Source organism: Tinamus guttatus, unplaced genomic scaffold (genome assembly GCF_059628265.1).
Source record: "Tinamus guttatus ecotype Peru unplaced genomic scaffold, ASM5962826v1 Tinamus_guttatus_pri_ptg000459l, whole genome shotgun sequence".
Classification (NCBI taxonomy): Eukaryota; Metazoa; Chordata; class Aves; order Tinamiformes; family Tinamidae; genus Tinamus; species Tinamus guttatus.
Window position 1 is genome coordinate 10,162,563 of NW_028288993.1, and position 7,976 is coordinate 10,170,538.

A 7,976-nucleotide genomic window follows, 5' to 3' on the forward strand; every position below is an offset into this window, starting at 1 on the left:
GTGGAGTCTTGTTTAGGCAATCACCGTATTCCAAAAGCACTAACACGTTTGTACAATTGGAATTCAACAGGACTTGGCATGTTCCAGTCTGAGTTAACCAGGCTTCTGTCTTGCAGGCCAAATGCTTCAACCAATTAATGAGGCAAGGAATAAACTGTGTTAAACCTTGATGCATATGTTAAGTAAGGTTCACCTGGCAGCCTCAGTGCAGTAATCCATTGCAGCACGTGTTGCTTCTGTAAACATTTTAGTTAGCCAGATTCAAGTGTCACAGAGTTTTTCCATGAGTAACCGGGGCCAAAAGTTCCATGACTTCAGGCTGGAGTAAACCCCGCTGCATGGGTGACTCTGCCTGTTGTTTGGTTAACGCTGCCTGTGCCAGCACCCTAGTGCAGTGACAGAGCTCGGGGCTGCGGGGAAGTGGCCCTTTCCTCAGCGCAGCGGTGAAAGGGTCCAGGGGACGATTTCCACGCACACACTTACAACTACAGGGAAACAGCGTTCCAGAATAAGTTGGCATGCTTGCTCTTGCTGTAGCAGCTGCTCTATTCCTGTCTGGTACTTGTGAGGCAGGTGCTAGGTGTCTCTGCTCTTCGTCTTCCTCTGCTTTCTCCTTTTTCTTTTAATAATCCTCTGGCAGTGAAGGGAAGCTCACCTCGATGCTGTGTGACCCATGCAGCAGTGTAGCCCCAAAGCAGCCCTTGGGTGAGGATGCTCATGTGTTGTGCCCCCAGCAGGGATTATTTGGCATCCAGTCCAGGAAAAGTAAGGAAAACTTGAGAAATACCTTGACAGGTTACTGTTGCAACAGGCTCTGTCTCTCACAACAGTGAACTCTACGTATGAGCTTTTTTATTATTTTTTTTCCTAATCCCTCAAACTGTACCATAGTATACTGAACCTTAATCTTCAGTAAATTGGTTCTAGAAGTAGTAGACTCAAAGAGTAATTCTGTAGCTACTGGCTACTTCCATACAGTTCAGTTCCAAGGTGCTCTTCTCAGCCTGTTGTGCTGACTTTGCTTTGAGCAAATATTGAATATTCTCTGCAATGGTAACCAAACCAATCTCTCTTTCCTGGGGCTTCTGGTTAATTCAAATCCTTTTATCCCCCGCCCCGGACTGTTGTTTTTCCTGGGAGGAGGAGGGAATCCTCATTAGAGGAAAGAACTGTAGAAATGATTCCTGTGCTGGGAAGGACTCCCCCAACTTGCTCCCTTTACGTGTTTCCTGCCTCTTGCTGTTGTCAATGTCTTGGCTTGGTCATTCATTTACTAACAAAACTGTATCATGTCTCTAATTTTTTAAAGGCCTTCATCTGGAAAAAACAAACAAAAAACTTCCTGTTTTGTTGCTTTTTACTATTATTATTTCTGCTTTAAACCCTGAGGTTACAGCCTTTGGCTGCTGGAAGGCATTAGTGCTGGGCGCTTTGCATGCAAGCATTGCAAATGCAATTTTGTTTTGGTAGTAGTTTGTTTCTGCATTAGCTGCTGAAAGCGACAACCGATTAAAAGCTGGGGGAGACCAGAACTAAGGACTACAACTAAAAGTAGGGATAGGGACCCTGCCTTGGGATGCTCTTGGGGCATGATGGCTTTGCCCAGTTCAGATATGCTTGCACTGAGGGTAAAAGCAAGGCCAATAGTCCTAACTTATCAGCCTAAGCAGGAATGTTCAGTCCCTGTTTTTGTCACTTGGGGGACACTGGGCTCCTTCAGACAAATTGCCACGTGGAGTAGATGCAAAAGTTAAACAGAGAGGTCTCGTATCATGGCCAGAGCTAAATGTGAAATAGTGGTAATTTCTGTGCTGAGGGAGCTGTGAAAGCTTGCTATGGAAGGGAAAGATGCTAAATATATATATATTGAGTTGACTTGGGAATTGAGCAGAAAGGGCTTTCTTAAGCTGTTCAACAGTCTGAATTCAGTTCGACCTGTCGACTAGTTTCAATTCCGTACTTCAGGTGCACCAGATGAGCAAATGCAATTGTAGCTCATCTAAAAACCCACTCTGCACAGCAGTTTCAGATTTTTTTTTTCTTAATGCGATCTTAGCAACACACCTTTCCTAAGGACTGATAATTCCCCAGAGATACCTGTTGTGTCAGTGTGTGAAAACATTTTCTTTGTAAATGAAAAAAAAATCTGCAACCTGTAAACGTTTGTCAATTATCAATAGTTTTGTATTTTTCTTTTGCATCTGGAATAAGTTTTGTTCAGATCCCATCATCATCTGTACATATATAGAAAGAATATGTATGTATATAGAGATGTTAAAGGCTACTGAATTATTGAATGTAAATAACTTGTTTTTTGTGTGTGTGTTTGTTTTTTTTTCTTTTATTCTTTTTTTTGTTCATGACCTTCCCAAGATGTAATCCTATTTTCTCAAGTTTCTAAACTGGCAGTTTGTGTGTACTTTGAAATATACATAGCAAATATAAAACTTCCAAGGGATGTCTGCATACCTTGCAGATGCTATACGTTGTTGTCATTTTATTTCAAAATCATCCGTTGTCCATCTTCCATGGTTATTTTGATGCCCTGTGTTTTCATTCTGCATTTTTAATGTATAATGCTTTTTGTAGAGAGAAATTGATTCCTGATGCATTTCAGTGACTGGTACTATTCACTTCTTAGTGCTTGTATCGGAGAGAAACACATTTAAATGGTCATAATGTTTTTCTTTTGTCTTTTCAATGCATTTTAGATCTTAAGATTAACCCTCGAAAAAATCCAATTTAGTAATATATCCAGCAGTGTGTTTAATAAGGCCCTGCAGCAAGGTTTTGGCATAGAGAGCAAGAGTTCTAAAACTGAATACATTGACAGCAGCACTTGCCCATTCTGGGAGGTAAAGACGTCCAGCTCTATCCAGCTTAAATATTAACGGTCTTAAAAGTACTGCGGAGAGGCTGCTCTTTGGTGGTAGAGAAGCTGCTGCTGGTGCAGAAGGTGTCCTGGGAAAACTGAGACCTCCTCGTGCAAACCTGCAGAAGGGAGGTTGGAATTTCCGTACCTTTGAGGAAAGGGGGCATTTTGTTCAAGTGTCAGATGAAAACACCAATATTTCGATCAAAGGGTTGGATGGGAAATGCCCTGAATTGTCCGTCTCCCATTTAGCACTTGAAAATAACCCGCGGGCCTGTCCCGGGGGTCTGGCCGTTCCCTGCGGCTGTTCCTGGCGTTTGCGCTCTGCGATTCCTCTGGCCGGAGCAGCAGGACACGCGGCAGCCGCGCGCCCTGGTCCGTGGAAGCGGCACAAGGCAGGTGGGGAGGTCCCGGAGCGCAGGTCACGCTGCAGCCCGCGGCCTCTCCCAAAATCCCAGCGTGGAGACGCTCCGAGTTGGCGCAAATAGTAAAGTTCAGCAGGCACCAGCGCAGGAGGAGAGCAGGGGAGGACATGCTGGAGGTGAGAGCAGCGCGGGCCTCATTTGCTGCTTGTTTGTGTATTGAGTAGCAAAAGGGACAACTCGGCAGAGAAAAACAGGAGCCGGGGAAGAAAATAACAGCAATCCTGGTGTTTTTCAACTGCAATTGCAATAGCTGAGGGCAGGTTCCTTCTCAAAGCCTGTGCTAAACAGGTGGATGAATAAAAACCTAGTGAGAACTTTTTTGGTCTAATTGGCTTAGCTGTTTCTGAAGAATCTTTTCCAAATTTGGAGGCTCCAATAAGCTTCCAGAGCAAGAAGTGGCCAGGTTTGAGCTGGGGCCAGGTCAGTATGATCAGTTATTGATCTTCATCATGAAGTGAAGCAGCAAGGCCTCCCAGTGCCGTGCGTGTGCAGGATGCTGCCCTTTCACTCCACGAGAGAAACAAAACATCTGGAAATACATCGAGATGTAACCACAGCCCTCTACTTCAAAAAGAGCCGCAGTCCTGAATCAACTTGCTTTAAGCTTCATTTTGTAGTCACGTATTTTGATGAGTGTTTCTGAATAGGGTTGTGCTGGGGGCATGACTTTAATGAGACACATTACGTGCAGAGCAGCAGTTTGCCTACTCCTGATTGGCACTGGGAAGAATAAAGAGATGTTTCTACTCACTTTTGATTACATGTATATTTATGCATCTTCTTTCTGAGGTGAAGAGGGTAACTTTGGTGAAATGCCAGATTCATTGCAGGCACGTGATGGCATTTTTATTTGCCAAGTCATTTGATTTGCTCTAAGTTATTCATACAACAACACCCCCCCACCCAATAGTCCAACAGGACAGAAACCCAAAGATGTGAAACACTGGAGCAGTTGGATCGTGTCTGTTCTCCCGTGTTGCTAATCCCGGCTGGAAGCGTTTGCCGGGTCTAGAGATTTGGAAACGCCGGCAGCACCGAGCTCTGGGCACCCAGCAAAGCAACAGGGGCTGCAGAGCTCGAAAGGACTTCTGCTCCAGCAACAACAAGCTGTGGAACACGAGGAATTCAGTATCAAGTTCTTTTTATTCTTTTTTTCCTTTTTTTTTTTGTTGTAAAAATGTTAAATAAATTAAACTGCCTACTACTACGGCTTCCCCCCGTCCCCTTTCATTTGCTATTGTGGAATTTAGCCACATATGTTGTTTGTATCTGCAGTGCCTTTCAGCGGCGTTTCTGGCCATGCGGAGCTCCCTCATTGTCACTGCGTCTCCAGGATCCTTTAGACTATTAGAAGTCATGTTGCAATAACGCAAGCATCTTTTTCTTATTATTACTATGATTTAAATCAATTACAAAATCTGGAGTTTTAACCTCTTAAGGGATGCAGGGTATTTTGCTGGTGAGTTAAACTGGCCTTATTGGTAGTTACTGGCGGATTAATGGCATCCTTTGAATGCTAACTGTAGGAATCCAAAAGAAAGCACAGTTTATAAAGGTGTATAAAGATTGGAAAGTATCTTATTTGTAAAGAGAATTGTCCAAAAAGCTAGTCTGCAACAAACAGACTAATCTAATCCATTCTTGTGATTCACTTGGTACTGTTATTCCCATTTTCCCCAAATCTGGAGAAGTGGGGATGCCAAGTTCTCAGCAATAAATTAAGACGCCCAAACCTCAGAATTTTAATTTTTCGTTTTCCTAGAACAGAAATCTCTTACTGTGCTCTGTAAGCAAGGGAGAAATATTTTAACAGAGCGGTTATTTTAAAACATGTATTTGCTACACCTTAAAGATGCCAGAGGGGTAGCTAGCGAGCTGACGGCCTCTACCCTTGCAAATCCAGGCCTTGTTTCCAGGTTCCGTCCTCCATGTCCCGTCACATGTTTACAGCTGCCAGAACTGACTGCGTCTGCTACATTTACAGTGAATCTCAGGGCACGAAACAGAAAGAGCTTTACTGGGTGAGCAGAGCGGCTGTTTCTTCCGTCAGGTCACACACCAGGGTGCAGCCGATCATGTTACTCCGAGGTGAGACCTGCCCCGAGGTGTTTGGAGGGAGTAAGAGCCTAGGTGAAGCCGCGAGGCAATGGAGAAGACGGGAGGCTGCAGCAGGATGTTGCCCGTCGCTGCGGGGCCTCCCCGCATCCCATGGGGCCGGAACCAGGACTTGGTGGATTGGTGAAACTTGTCCTGGAGAAAGGCTGTGCCTGGCTCAGCTACCTGGGTGTTTGCCCTCCCTGGGATTTCTCCCTTCCCCTTTCTCTCGGCTCTGCTCCCTTGGAAGGTCTTCAATCCTTCCCTCCCGTTTTCCATCCCTGGGCTTCTCTTCCACATTTCTTTGGCCCGATGACCACCAACGGGATTAGGGCTTTGCTCCCACCGGCTTTCCAGGGTGTTGCAATGAGGCCCAAGGCGCGGAGGAGGCTGCAGCCCAGACCATCTGCCTGGAGCTGCCTGCGGATATGGGAAGCCCTCCCAGGGTGGGCGATCCTGGCGAGCGCCGGACCCTCCTCCGAGCCGGCGATGGCAGAGGGCGGCTGGCGGCAGCGCCCGCCGGGATGCACAGCAGTAGGATGGCGCCGGCCTCGGCGGCCTGGTCCTCCGCTCCAGGCCATAGAACAGGTTCAGGAGCTTTCCCAAATGGGGCCGGGATGAAAACGCAGCTCCAGGCCCCACAGAGCACCGCCTGCCCCGGCCCTGGGCGCCCTCCTGGGCACCTTCCACCACCATCAAGGACATGGCAGTGGGAGGACAACGGGAGGGCCCCACGCAAGTGGAGAGTCCTGCGGGAAAACCGACAGGATGGGACTGGATGTGTGTGCTTGTTGGGAAGTGTGGCTCCAGGAGCAGGGAGGATGGGGGTATGGTTGGGATCCAGCCCCACTAGTTCCCTCCTGGCTCCCTCCATGCTCAGAGGGTTCTGCAGCTTCATTCACCTCATAACACAGAGAGCAGGACTGCATCCTCCCCGTGCCGCTCTCCATTGGAATCGGGTTGGTTTTGGCACTGGTGCCAGGGCCAAGATGCAAAGAGGAAAGCTCTCCAGAGGGAAAAGCTCTGCTTGGAAGCTTGGGAGCTTGGAAACCCCCCTTCTCTGGGGTGCACAAGACCCCCAGTCGGGGCTGCAAAGGCGAACGGCATGTGGCTCCCTGCCCTAAACACCCCACGTCTCCTCCGGCACCTTCAAAGGTGCTGATTTTCCCAGCCCATTCTTGGACAGGCCGTGGCCAAAGCTGCACATCCCCCTCTGAGGTGGAAGAAGCTGGGAAACATCCTGGCAGTCCATGGGCAGCACCAGCGCTGGTAGCAGCATAAAGGGCTCCAGAGGAGGAGGAAGAGGAGGAGGAGCAGCAGGAGGAAGAGGAGGAAAGCAGGGCCGGCAGGGAAAGGCGCTCCCAAAAATAACATGGCGTCTGGCCTGGGAAGAACCTGATGGAACTGGGGAGCTGGGCTGGGCTGGGAAAAAGTTTGTCTGGGAGAAGGGGAGAGGCTGCCTGGAACAGGTAGAAGCTGCACCCAAAGAGGTTGCTGCTCAGGACTGCGTGTTTCTGGTTATTTAAACATAAACTGTTTCGAGGGAGAGGGATGAACTGCCCGTCCCTTTCATCTCTGCGACAGGCAGGGGACAGTTAGGACACCCACAACTCAATTTATTAAACATGACAATGATTAATGACTCTGAAATTAATCCACAAGCTTAATGTCTTGCATACGTCAGAGCTGTACCAGGAAAAGCAGGGGTCTTGATGTCCCATCTTTCCTTCTTTTCATTAATTTAACCCAAGACGAGAAGGAACATGACAAGTGTGCACTCTCCAGGTGCCAGTCTCCAAGCTTTTGAGGGCACCAGAGGTGAGAAAACCAAACCAGCAGGGGGGATTATGCATTGTCACCCAGCAGAGCAGACACAAAAACCTGGGTATTGCCAAGCTCCCATGGTTTGCTGGCCGGGATAGCCTTGCCAGACCATTCCCTTAATCCCCCACCTCAAGAAACTCCTACAGAGAAACTCCATAGCGCCTCTTTGAAGCCGTCATTATAAAACTGAAGCAAAACACCGGGGATCTTGTTCCCTATAGCGCTGCCCCGAGAGCAGTTTTGTGGAGCTGGTGTAAAGCCACGAGAAATGGGGCCAGCTCTGAGCACTCCCATGGCCCCAGCTCTGTGTTACTGTGAACAACGTTGGAGCAATGGGAAACTCCGTGCGGCAGAGCGACAGATCCCACTGGGAAGTCTTTGGATGCAAAGTTTGGTGGTTGCAGGGCGCTGTTTTTTAGCAGCGCAATCTTTCAGGATGCTAAGGGGAATTATACAGTTAAAGCTTCGTGTACCAGTGTTGAGGAGACAACCCTGTGCCAGAGGTGACGGCAACCAGTTGTTGCAAGGATGGTTTGTGGGAACATATGGGAACGTATCCCAGTGCTTCCCTGATCTCAGTGGGACTTCCCAGCAAAATGTGTGTTGGGGTGACCACACGTGGGCATAAATCCAGAGAAAGAGAGCAAAAACCATGCAAATGAACGCGGGTATATTTAGGGAGCAAGTACACTCGAGGGTCTTACAGCAACAAGGATAAATTTTGGAGAGAGAGTTAAATTTAGAAATAATTATTTTGGGGG